We start from the raw sequence: 10,925 nt of genomic DNA on the forward strand, positions 1-10,925 counted from the left end.
TTTGGCCCTGCCTTCCTAGCAGGTGTTCAATCAATGCTCCTGAGCTCCCTTTGTTTCACCCTGCCTTCCTATAGGTGCTCAATCAATGCACCTGAGCTCCTCTGGGTTGGCCCTGCCTTCCCACCAGGTGCTCAATCATTGCTTCAGGTCATGACTCAACATTTCTGCTACACCTCATGAAGGCATTTTGCCCTTAATTTAACGCTTAGCATTTGATTAGATCTTGAGGTAGGGCAGAAAGATCAATTCTTGACCATGCACAATTTCAGAGACTTGGTGCTCTTCTCCCAGGTTTTATAGCTTGGCCTGATACCTAGTTGGCTCCTGCAGCTCCACTTTTCATGAACAGCTTCATAGGTGAGCCCTGAGAGCTTTCCTGGATGGCTGAAAAGATTTCTCCTGGCTCTAGCACAAGGATGGGAAATCCCCAAACAGCTCTGCAGAGGTTTGCTCTTTTGCATGGATGGCACAATATACCTACTTACAGCAGTAGGAGATCTTCTGCCCATCCTATGTTCTATGCTCTGATTGTCTTCAGACCAGTTGATGAAACCTAACTTTTTTATATGTTTAATTAGGATAACTCAATCCAGGACTGATTTAGCCACGCTTGATTTTCATGGGATTGAACTATACACTGCAAGCTAGATTCTTATAGCTCGGTCTTGCCTGCTAACCTGAGGTGCTTCTTTCCTAAACCTAAAAGGCAGTGATGAGAAATGGACACCTGCAGAGGATGGCTGAAGGTACCTGCTGGCACAGCTGTTCTCAGGAGGAGGGTCTGTCTTATCACTGACAAGAAAGGCTGCCAAGAGCAAGCAGACTCCTGGCTTACTTACCCCTGCTAAGTGCTTAATTTCAATATAAGATAAAGCTGGCCTATTGCTACAACAGTCTTTTTAGGGAGTTTATCCCAAAACCGACAAGCAACTGACCTCTGGATGTTGCCAACAACAGAAAGCAGGACTACTTTTCATCAGAGAAATAAGCCCTACCCCTCCATACTGAGCCAAACAAAACCCTGAAAATATGTCTCTCTGTGCTACACAAGGCTGTTTTTCCTTTCAGTGGCTGTCAGATGCTCTGGCTTTCTGATACTGTGATATTTTTTTCTCATTGTTTTCAGAACTGAGAGGTCTGGCTAGGTAGAAGCCTGTATGACAGTATGGTGTAATTAAAGCATGTAAATCTAATTTTATTTTTTTTTCTTACTTTTATGCTGTACACGAGCAATCACGTTGTTTTCAGCAACAATCGTTTTTGCCATAACCCTAGGGGCAAGAACCCAAGCCATGTGTACACTGAAAAAAAAGGTAACCTCAAGTTTCCTCTTCATAGCTCTGATGTGGAACACTGCAGGCACATTTAGCCAATTGTCCTTCAAATGTTCTTCTGTACGTTTGGCTTTTTTCTCCTTCATGCTTGAGAAGACCTCAGAGGCTCAGCTTTGGGGAATGTAGTGGAGTCAGACTTTTGTGTTCATTTCTGTTAGCTGAATTTATGTTGTAGGCTTCTGTTGGGAAATGTCATATTGTTTCACGACCCTAGTTTCATTTGCAGTGGAAGCATTCACACTAGCTCTCTTTCCTCCCTAGGAAATCACATTTCCTTAAACTGCTATCACCCAAAGCACCTGGCAGTAAACACAGAGAAGTAGGTAGATTGCAAGGTTAATTATGTATGGGGTGGGGATGATATCTGCATTCTCCTCTTCATCATACTATCTTCTCTGGCAAGAAGTTCTGTACTGACATTAAGTACTGAGAGGAGAACATGTTGGAGAAGTGCATCCAGAGCTGTGAGAATCCCATGCTATGCCGCTTCACACACGTAATGCTTGAAGGTTTCATCCTGGAGCTAAAAGCGTAGCATCTAGAGACGCTCTGCTTAGGAGACTTAGCAAGAGAAACATATCATGAAAGCATGTTGCTGAGGTGAGTAGGTGTTAGACCCAAGCCTTGTAAGCTAAAAGCAACATCTCATAATCTCTGCTAAATGTAATGGGTAGCCAAAGTAATGAAGCTAACCCAGGCGTAATGATTAATCTTAGTGTGAGTCGTGACCCTGGCAGCTGCATTCTGAACCAGCTGCAATCTATATAATGCATTCCCAGGAAGACCAGACAACAAGGAGTTGTATTAGCACACAGTGCAGATGGTATGAATGCATGTACCAGCAGACTCAAGCCTAGCCAAGGAGAGCAAAGGTCTTCGTTTACTAATATTCTTAAAAGGATAGCAATTTATCTAAGATATTTATTATGCTTATCATAATCAAAGAGCTTGATTTCTAGAATTAATCCTTTTATTGCTAACAAAAAATATTACCATGAAAAAAAGGTTACTAGAGTGAATGCAGTCTCTGAGCAATGCATAGGATTAGCCATAAGCAATACATTTTTTCCTTCTCCTCCCCCAACACAATGTCAGGGTCATGTAAAGTCAAAGCACTAAATATAGGACAACATTAGTGGAAAGCAAAGCAAGCTTGTCTGGCCACAATGGAAACACAACATAAGGCCCCTTCCAAGGTAAACCCATCAAAGCAGCATGATTACGCTAAGACTAACAAGCAAGAGGCTTGTTAAATCAGAGAGTATCTGAGCCTTAACCCAGCTCTCTGTTTATGAGATTCATTCTGGAGATCCAAATGGGTTATTGCAGGAAGAGGAATCAGGACAGATAGATTAGGAGCACTTGCAGGATCCTCTGGAGAAGATTCATGAACCTGAAAGCATTTAATTGATGGATTTCCATTCAGGAATGGCAAACAAAAGTGTCTACTTAAATAAGAGCAATCTGAACTCCCAGATGTGGGGTTATTATGACAAGTCTGGAAGATGCAGAAGAGTTGGAACCACCTTCTTTATCCCGAGAAAGATCTCCTTCCTCCTGGAAAACTTCATCATTACTGAATTCCTGAATTTTTCAGTCTGTCACATGCCTCAAACAGAACCACTGTTCACCGCATAGGCTCTCTCCATGTGTACCAGTTTCTTCTTTCCTTCAGAGCTGTCAGTTCAAAAAGAAAAGAGCCAGGCAATAAAAACAAGGACTTGTCAAAGTTTAGCCTCTATCTATTTTTGATCACGCTCCGAACCACCTCACAACAGCAGATGCTGACTGAGACAAGGCCGCTGTACCCGTGTGATGAGTATACTCCTCAGTAGCTGGAGTGTATGCTGCATGAATGGGGACATGCTGACAAGATTAGAGATGTAGAGCTCTTAAGAACTTCAGTGCTAACATGGTCATAGAAGTAGACACAGTATGGCAGCATTTTCACATTCGACTTGCTCACTGGTTATGGTGCAGAGGAGTTTGTGCATGCCTGTAAATTGAACAGAACAGCAGGTTTAATTTCAGGCCTAATGGATGCTGATAATGAGTTCCTTTTGATCGCATCCATTGCTTCACTTTAAAATACAGTTTGCAAGCTACTTGACAGAGTTCTGAAAAAAACCCTGCTCTACCATCTCCTCCAAAGCTGTCTGTCACTGCAGCAGCTGCACACCAGCTACCCTCATACTGAGAAGTTCAGGCTGACTTCTGCTCTGCACTGCCATTCAGAATCCGTATGGCAAGTGAGACCAACTGGGAATGATGCCATAAAATTTCATTTGCTGAAGAGGCTTTTTTCTAAATTAAACTAGTTAGAACCAAGCTGATTCATAGGATCACAGTGCATTTTTTAAAACTCCATCCTATGGACCTAAGCAATTTTTTTGTTGCTTGAAAAACATAAACCTATCCATTAGGCTTGTCCTAATGTTCAGCAGCTCTTCAGTAGCGCTACAGCTAGCAGCTGTCAATATAGTGTGCCTAGATGATCCAAATAAAATGGAAGCATCTGCAATAGTCATCAAATACAAAAAGATTGAAGACACTGGTGTAGCAGAACTTGCATGAGAAAACCAATTAAATGTCTTTATTCTGCAAGCTGGTTTTGGCCCAGCTAGGGCCAGTGCCTGCGCTTGGCAGTAGATTCATACAGGTACTGAGCCTTGTGCTTTTCCACTTATACAGAGAAAAAAAAAGCAACAGTTGTCAGTAACCTCTAAAATAGAGGTGATATAAATGCTTTACACTGTTTTCAGTGTTATTCTAGGCATCATTTTGGAGTCTCTCCATCCTTAGCTCACTGTAGAACAAATGTCAGCATTGCTTTATCCTCTACAAGTTCCCAGGCACTTGCCAGAAGAATAACATGAATTCCTGTATGAATCTGTCCTGGCTGTCAAACACTTGTGCATCCCACTGTCCCCTAGGAATGGCTGTCCAAACAACTCTTGAACCCATATTTGGGCCCAAAGCAGGAGGTGGGGGCTGGAAATACAGAAAAACAAGTATGACTTAAACCACACTGGCTCAAGTTTTGCACAGTTTCTGGGGAGTAACTGAATTGGGAACACACCACATTGTGGACTGCCATCTCACAGAGAACTCTTCTTTGGAAAACCTGTTTCCTGTGGACAGGTATCCATAAATGGACATGCTCCTATCCTCCCAGGTCTCTTGCAGGCTTTAATAACAAGCAGGGTGCCCTAATCCTGGGACTCCTCCACAACAGAAACTACAAATAAGACTCCTATAAGAGATGTCACAAGAAAAGGTGCAGTACAAACCAGCACACACCTAAATGAGCTCTGTGTTGTTGTTCATCTGTAGTATACTCACCCTCCCACTCCCCATAACAGCAGATTATTATTCACCTACAGTAACATCTGTTCCTTTGCCACAGTCTCACCAGTGTCAGAGCTGTGCTGGAGCAACTCCTACATCCCCTTCCAGGAAAACCTCCAGCGGGGCACAGTATTATAATGCCCTGACCACTGAGAGTTTTATACACCAGATGGATACCTCCAACCAGAGCACTTTAAGCACATACACCCTACAAATTAAAGCAATCAGTCAGCCTCAAAGAGGGCAAGAAATACTGGCAGATATTTTTTTTCTGCCAAAAAATCAGTTTCACAATAAAAGCTTAAATGCCAGGCTTTGAAAATACAGAACTGTTTAATTTCCAGATCAGTAATCCTTGTTTCAGTTCTCTTGCTTTGCTTGTATTTTGCAGCATGTTGAACTGCTAACATTGATATGATCTCTTAAGCATTTTAGAGTATCAGAGGCCTAGCTTTAAAGATTCCAAACTGATTTTTAATTCAGAGTTTATTCTTTTGCTTCAAATTATTTGTCACTCTCCCCAACCCAAAATTTCAGCCTCTGCCACAGAAAAGCAGTTGTGTTTCCTGAGCACCTTTGTGCAGTCTTTATCAACACCGCTCCAACCCATGTAACTTGCACCACTCTCTTTAGCATTTACCAGAGGTTAATTCACCCCTGGTAATCCAAGCAGGTGCTCAGATCCTCGGGGAATTACTCCCCATTCCTGAGAGATGCTGAATTGTCTTCTTGGAAGCCATCAGACATGGACATGTTCTCTGTCAGGGCAAAAGAAAAGGGCAACCTGGAAAGGGTAAGTGAAGCAAAGGCACAGTTCATGTAGTCCTAACCCCAGGGGCTGGCCAGGAAAATGAGCTCTATACCAGCTAGAACCCTCCACAAATAAGAGAAATATACCTGCCTGGCTGCAGTTCAAGGTCCCAGCTGATACGATTCAAGGTGGCACAAGTCATTTAGTGGAGACCACAGCAATGCATGCCAAATTTGTTTCACCGCTCTTTCACTCTTCCATCAGACCAGAGTGCCAAAGGTGAGATAGCAGCAGTTTACTTGCTATGCCCCTCAGTTTCTTCCTTCCTGGCTTTTAGCATCTCATCCGATAGCAAGCTGCCAGAGTTTAAACAATCTCAGAGGCACTCACAAACCATATCCTTTTTTGTTGTTCATTTTACAAAATTAAAAACATTAAACATTAATGTCTCTTGAGTTTCCTCTCCCCCTCACCCCTCCCACCTCCCAAAGTAAAATATGTTTCTGTGATTCCACATCAGAAGGGAACAATACTCTGTTGTGCCCAATACTTTGTGGGTGTGGGTGTTTTCAGGAACCACTTCTGAGAAGAAATCCCAGAGGTTATTGTAATCATTCCTTTCACTCCTGGGTACTCAAGCGCAGAATTGCCTGCAATCAATTTGCTCTTGCATCCAAGTATTAAACTCTCTGTGTATAAAAGTATCACAAGCACTTTCTATATTAATCTATGTAGCAATGTTCTAAAGAGCTTTTTATTATGCTGCAAAGAAATTACAAGGCAGAGCAAAAGCCACTAAAGCCTACTTGAGCATTACCACCAAGCACCAGAGTTGGGTCAGATCCTCAGCACACTCCAGCCAGCGTAACGCAACAGCTCTGACTGCATTCACCAGCTCTTCTCAAGGCAAATTCAGGTACACATCCCCATAATGCAGCCCCGTAAGCCTACCTTAATCTTACCAGAAGGAGGATTACAAAGCTACAAAAAAGAACTTGTCAGGAAATTAGAACACATTTAATATAAAGCACATGAACAGAAAGGTGCTGACTGCTTTCCAAGATTATCTTTTTTTTTTTTCTTCCCACTTCTATATCAAAGATTTGGATCAACAAGGATGCTGGTCCCACATGCTGCCCAGCCTCATTGAGGCTCCAAATGCCATTTCCCTGAATGCTCAGGCACCAACTCTGAAATTCACTTGTTTATGAATTCTGAAGCAGAAACAACACTGCTTCTGCCCTAAAAACTTACAAGTTTGACTGAAACAAAACCAGTTCAAGATTGAAGTGATTATCCTCAAATATTCTGCAAATCTATGAAAATATACATTCTCTCTGCTCACTACGACTTGTGGAAACTTGTGCTGGCTGAATTTGATCCAAATATCTTCCAGGGAGATTCTTTAGCTCTGCATTAATCCTTCACATCAACCCTAATCCTCTAAGTAAACTGTTTGCATTTTGCAAGTTTTCATCGTAAATGACAAGGAATTTTAGGTTAGAGATAACACAAAACACAACAATGTAAGAAAGGAATAAATAAAGAAAAGCTATTCAGGGTCTGACAGCCCTGGATAAGTAAGCAATATGACCCATAGGGCAAAAATAAGAACAAGCACGAACACAGGGATGTATGTTGCAGGTTTTATAAAAGGTAATATAGGTTTGGGAGGGCTGTAAAAGCAAGCCACACAGTAAGTAAATGCAGCTGTAACTGGAGTTTTATGACAGTGATAGATTCCCTGAGTAGAAAAGAAGCAACTCAAAACAGAAAACTGTAGAAAACATGTAGGACAGCTCTGTCCTGCCCTAGGATGCTTGAGTGGACCAAACGGCTAACTTGCTGATTGGTGAGTCCAGAGGTATGTCCAAATGGGTAAAATCCTGCAGCATCTCAGAACAGCCTCAACGCTCACAGATGATCAGAGCAAATGTTCAGCATGCCTACCCACAGGTTTAACTCAGCTCCAGAGATTTTTCTTATACACTGCACAGCGTCCTTTCTAAGTTAGCTCCGCACAGTAATTTCTAAATAACTCATTTATGATAAGAATCCTACATGATAACAGATCTAGGAATACTTGTATGACTTCAAAGGAAAACACATCTCTTATCTGATAGCCTTTCAGAGCAGTACTATCATATTTTCATAGAATGGCAGTCTTTTCCTGGAAAACGTTATTGACAGTGATGACAGAGAAGTGATGTTCTTCACACAGATCACTTTTCAAGGTATAGTAAGGAAATTCATGCACGGTTTTAAGCTAAAATTCAAATTGCTATTCACAGATCAGCGTCACAATGATGTTTATTAATTGCTGCACAAAAAGCAAATCTTCTGAACTTGTGGAATTGAAAAAGGACGTGAATGAACAAAAAGCACACTTTCAATTCTAACTTACTGCAGAGCACAGAAAGGAAATCAGCACGTTTCGAATGTTTGTATTTATGCACCTGCAGCTCAGAAGAGTTATGAATACAACAGGGATTCTCCTGTTACCCTTTTTACTTTCATCATTCACACATTTGCAAACACAGACCTTCCAAACCTCCAGGGCAATGACAGTGCTTCCAGCTGCACAGGATCCACCGGTTTTCTGAAGGCCATGGGGACGGACAAAAGGGTCAGCCAGGAGCTCTCCCTCAGCAACCACAGAAGTCCCTGACCTTAGGGCTCAGCTCTGCACGCTCTAAAATCACAAGGCACTTAGGGTTCACAGAGGAAAACACTCAAGGGATGCTATCAAGTAAAGGCCTCCGAGTGAACAGAGGCACATGAACAGAAAACAGCAGGTAGACCCCTGCACACAAGTCACCCATGTCTGGTGGTACACAAACCCCACCAGTGCACATTACACACTTTGAGCATGTGGCACTCACTGCTTATTCTGCTCAGACACAGGTAAAGTAGGCAGAACTGACCAGCTTTCAGGACATTCCTTTCTCCTTTGGTCTTCAGACACAGCACTGCACTCTTTCCTTGTGATCTTAAATGTGCAGCAGCACAACTGCACTGACAGGTATAGAAAGCACCCAGATCTCTTCTTTGCCTCCTCTTTCTGATGAGGGAGCAGGCAGTGCAGCAGCAGAGGCTTCTCGTGTGAGCTGGGAGATGTAAGTTTATTTCCTCAACACTTAATTATTTACCAGACACCCCAGCCTCAGATGGGGCATTTTAAAAGAGTACCCCTTTTGTGCTTCTTTCATCACATGGCTATTGGTATCTATCAAGCTGTTGGAGGCTTCTTCTGAGTAAAATCTACAAGTTCTGGAAAGCACACAGGACTTCTGATGGTCTTGCCAGCTCCTTTGGAGGGATTCTGCTCCTGATACGCTCTCTAGACAGCATGCAAGTGTGCAGCACAGGGCCCTGTTTGAGGAGGCAGGTGCCATAGCACTTTTCCTTTTCAATGTACTTGTCTCTGTCCTGATTCCTGGATCCCCTGCCCCTAAGCACAGGCTTGAGCTCAAAAAGGACAGCATCATTTCTTCCCTTTTCCTTTCCGTTCATACACACTGCTCTCCTAAGTGAAATATCAAGGATCAAGACTGCCTACCACACATAGCACACATCTGGAGCTTTAGAATAGCAAAGTATAGGGCTGGTGCTCTGTAACAAAAGGACAGCTTTCCATGCAAGACAGCATGTCACAGGATGCACGCAGTGTCACAGCATGCTGATATATCAGGAGACTTCCTTCACAGTGGTTCAAAGTTTGATGTGAAAAGACAGTGGCTAACGTGGATTCCGTTCTAACTAAAGTCAGGCTGTTAGCATTATTTGAACATGGGGTTTTTAATGTGTGGTTTAATACATCTCTACTTTGTAAACTGAGCGCTTTTCAAAGAGAGCTCCAGAATCCAACAGAGCTGTCTTTAGGGGGGCTTTGATCTTTCCAGAGCACCTATCTTGTGTGTCTGTAATTGCTCTAGTTTAACAAGGCTCCATAGCACTTCAAGAAAAAAAAAAAAAAAAATCCTTTTATTAAGGCTGTAAACCTAAGTGACCGCAGTGATGGAATGTGCTGCTGTGGGTACTCCATAATTCCCCTGGAAAAAAAAAAAAAAGAAAAGAAAAAAAACACACAACAACACAAAAGAAGAATCTTCACAATGAAATGAAATGAAATATTTATAAAACATGTTGCCAATGTCCCAGGTGGAATGAAGAAGCCTTGTGGTATGCTGAAAGGCTTGATCTTTCTAAGTATTATGAATGCTGATTTAAATGATTGGGTGAAAGCTGAGGAAGTTACGGCTGAAATTTTGGCTAAAGATGACAGCTCTGGGTTTCAAGTTGCACAAAGCAGTCTGAGGGATTAAGCCAACAAAACCCACTCAAAGATATCCAGTTTCAAAAAGGGTAATCTTTGTATCAGTGATTCACACTCAGACAATGGTGAGGATTCCTCATTACTCTGACTTTGCCATATTAATCTTACTTTACAAATACATGCAGTGATTTATATCATGTTTAATTAACTGATTGAGGGCTCCTGTGGTAAAATGGCATCACATTAAGCTCTGTCCTTATGGCAAATGCGAATCACATCTTTAGCCTTGCAAGAACAAAATATCATGGGATTCACTGATGACAGGATGCAGGAATCGAAATAAGGTCCCTCCTGTTGTTTGAGAATCCAGTGAGGGTGGTTGCCATATGCTCATCATTTCCAAGGGAAAAAAATGACAGGATAGAAGAAAGGACTGCTCTAGTTCTTCCAATATGTTCAAATCTCAGATGAAAATGATTGTACAGCAGTTCTGTACTGAGGCCAAGTTTTACATGAAAGTGCATAGCAAACTTTCAGAAAGCTTATAATGAGAGATTTTTTAATGTGATTTTTTTTTTTCTTGTGTTTAAATAAACTGTGAAATGATTCCTTTCTTCAGGAAAAAAAAAAATCAGAAAAAAAATGAACTGAAAAAAAAAAAGAGGCTTCTTTGCCAGCAACATAAGACAACATAAAATTAACTTAGCTTTTGCTATGAAGAGTTATTCCCCTCTAGCACTCACAACCTGTTTTTGAAGATAAAAACTACAACTGTTACTGTTTGATAAAATTAGATGGTGTATATAATATGCTGTTACCATTAGCAAGATTAAAAGCCTTGTTTATATTATTGCAAAGTTTCTTAAAATTCAAAGAGCATTTTATTTATAAAAGCCGTCGTATTAAGAGACCACACTTTTTACACTAACAATGAACCTTATACCCAGTAAATTCCCCAGCTATTGACAAATTATATTACTTGAAACAGTTTGTTCCCAAGAATTCAGTGGATTTTTTGCAATTTGTTTCTATGGCAAAGAGGATCAGCAGCGGAGTGGAAGAAGCAGGCTTCAAGTTTTGCAAAGATTTGATGAGATTGCAGCAGTGTTCTCATTCCTCTCTTGGACCAAGACTTTTTGAATGTTATACACTGGTATGAGAGAAGGAGAGACAGTGTTTAAAAGCCTGGTAAGTAGAGCAGCTGCTTGGTGCTGCC

Source organism: Lagopus muta, chromosome 2, assembly GCF_023343835.1.
Source record: "Lagopus muta isolate bLagMut1 chromosome 2, bLagMut1 primary, whole genome shotgun sequence".
Lineage (NCBI taxonomy): Eukaryota > Metazoa > Chordata > Aves > Galliformes > Phasianidae > Lagopus > Lagopus muta.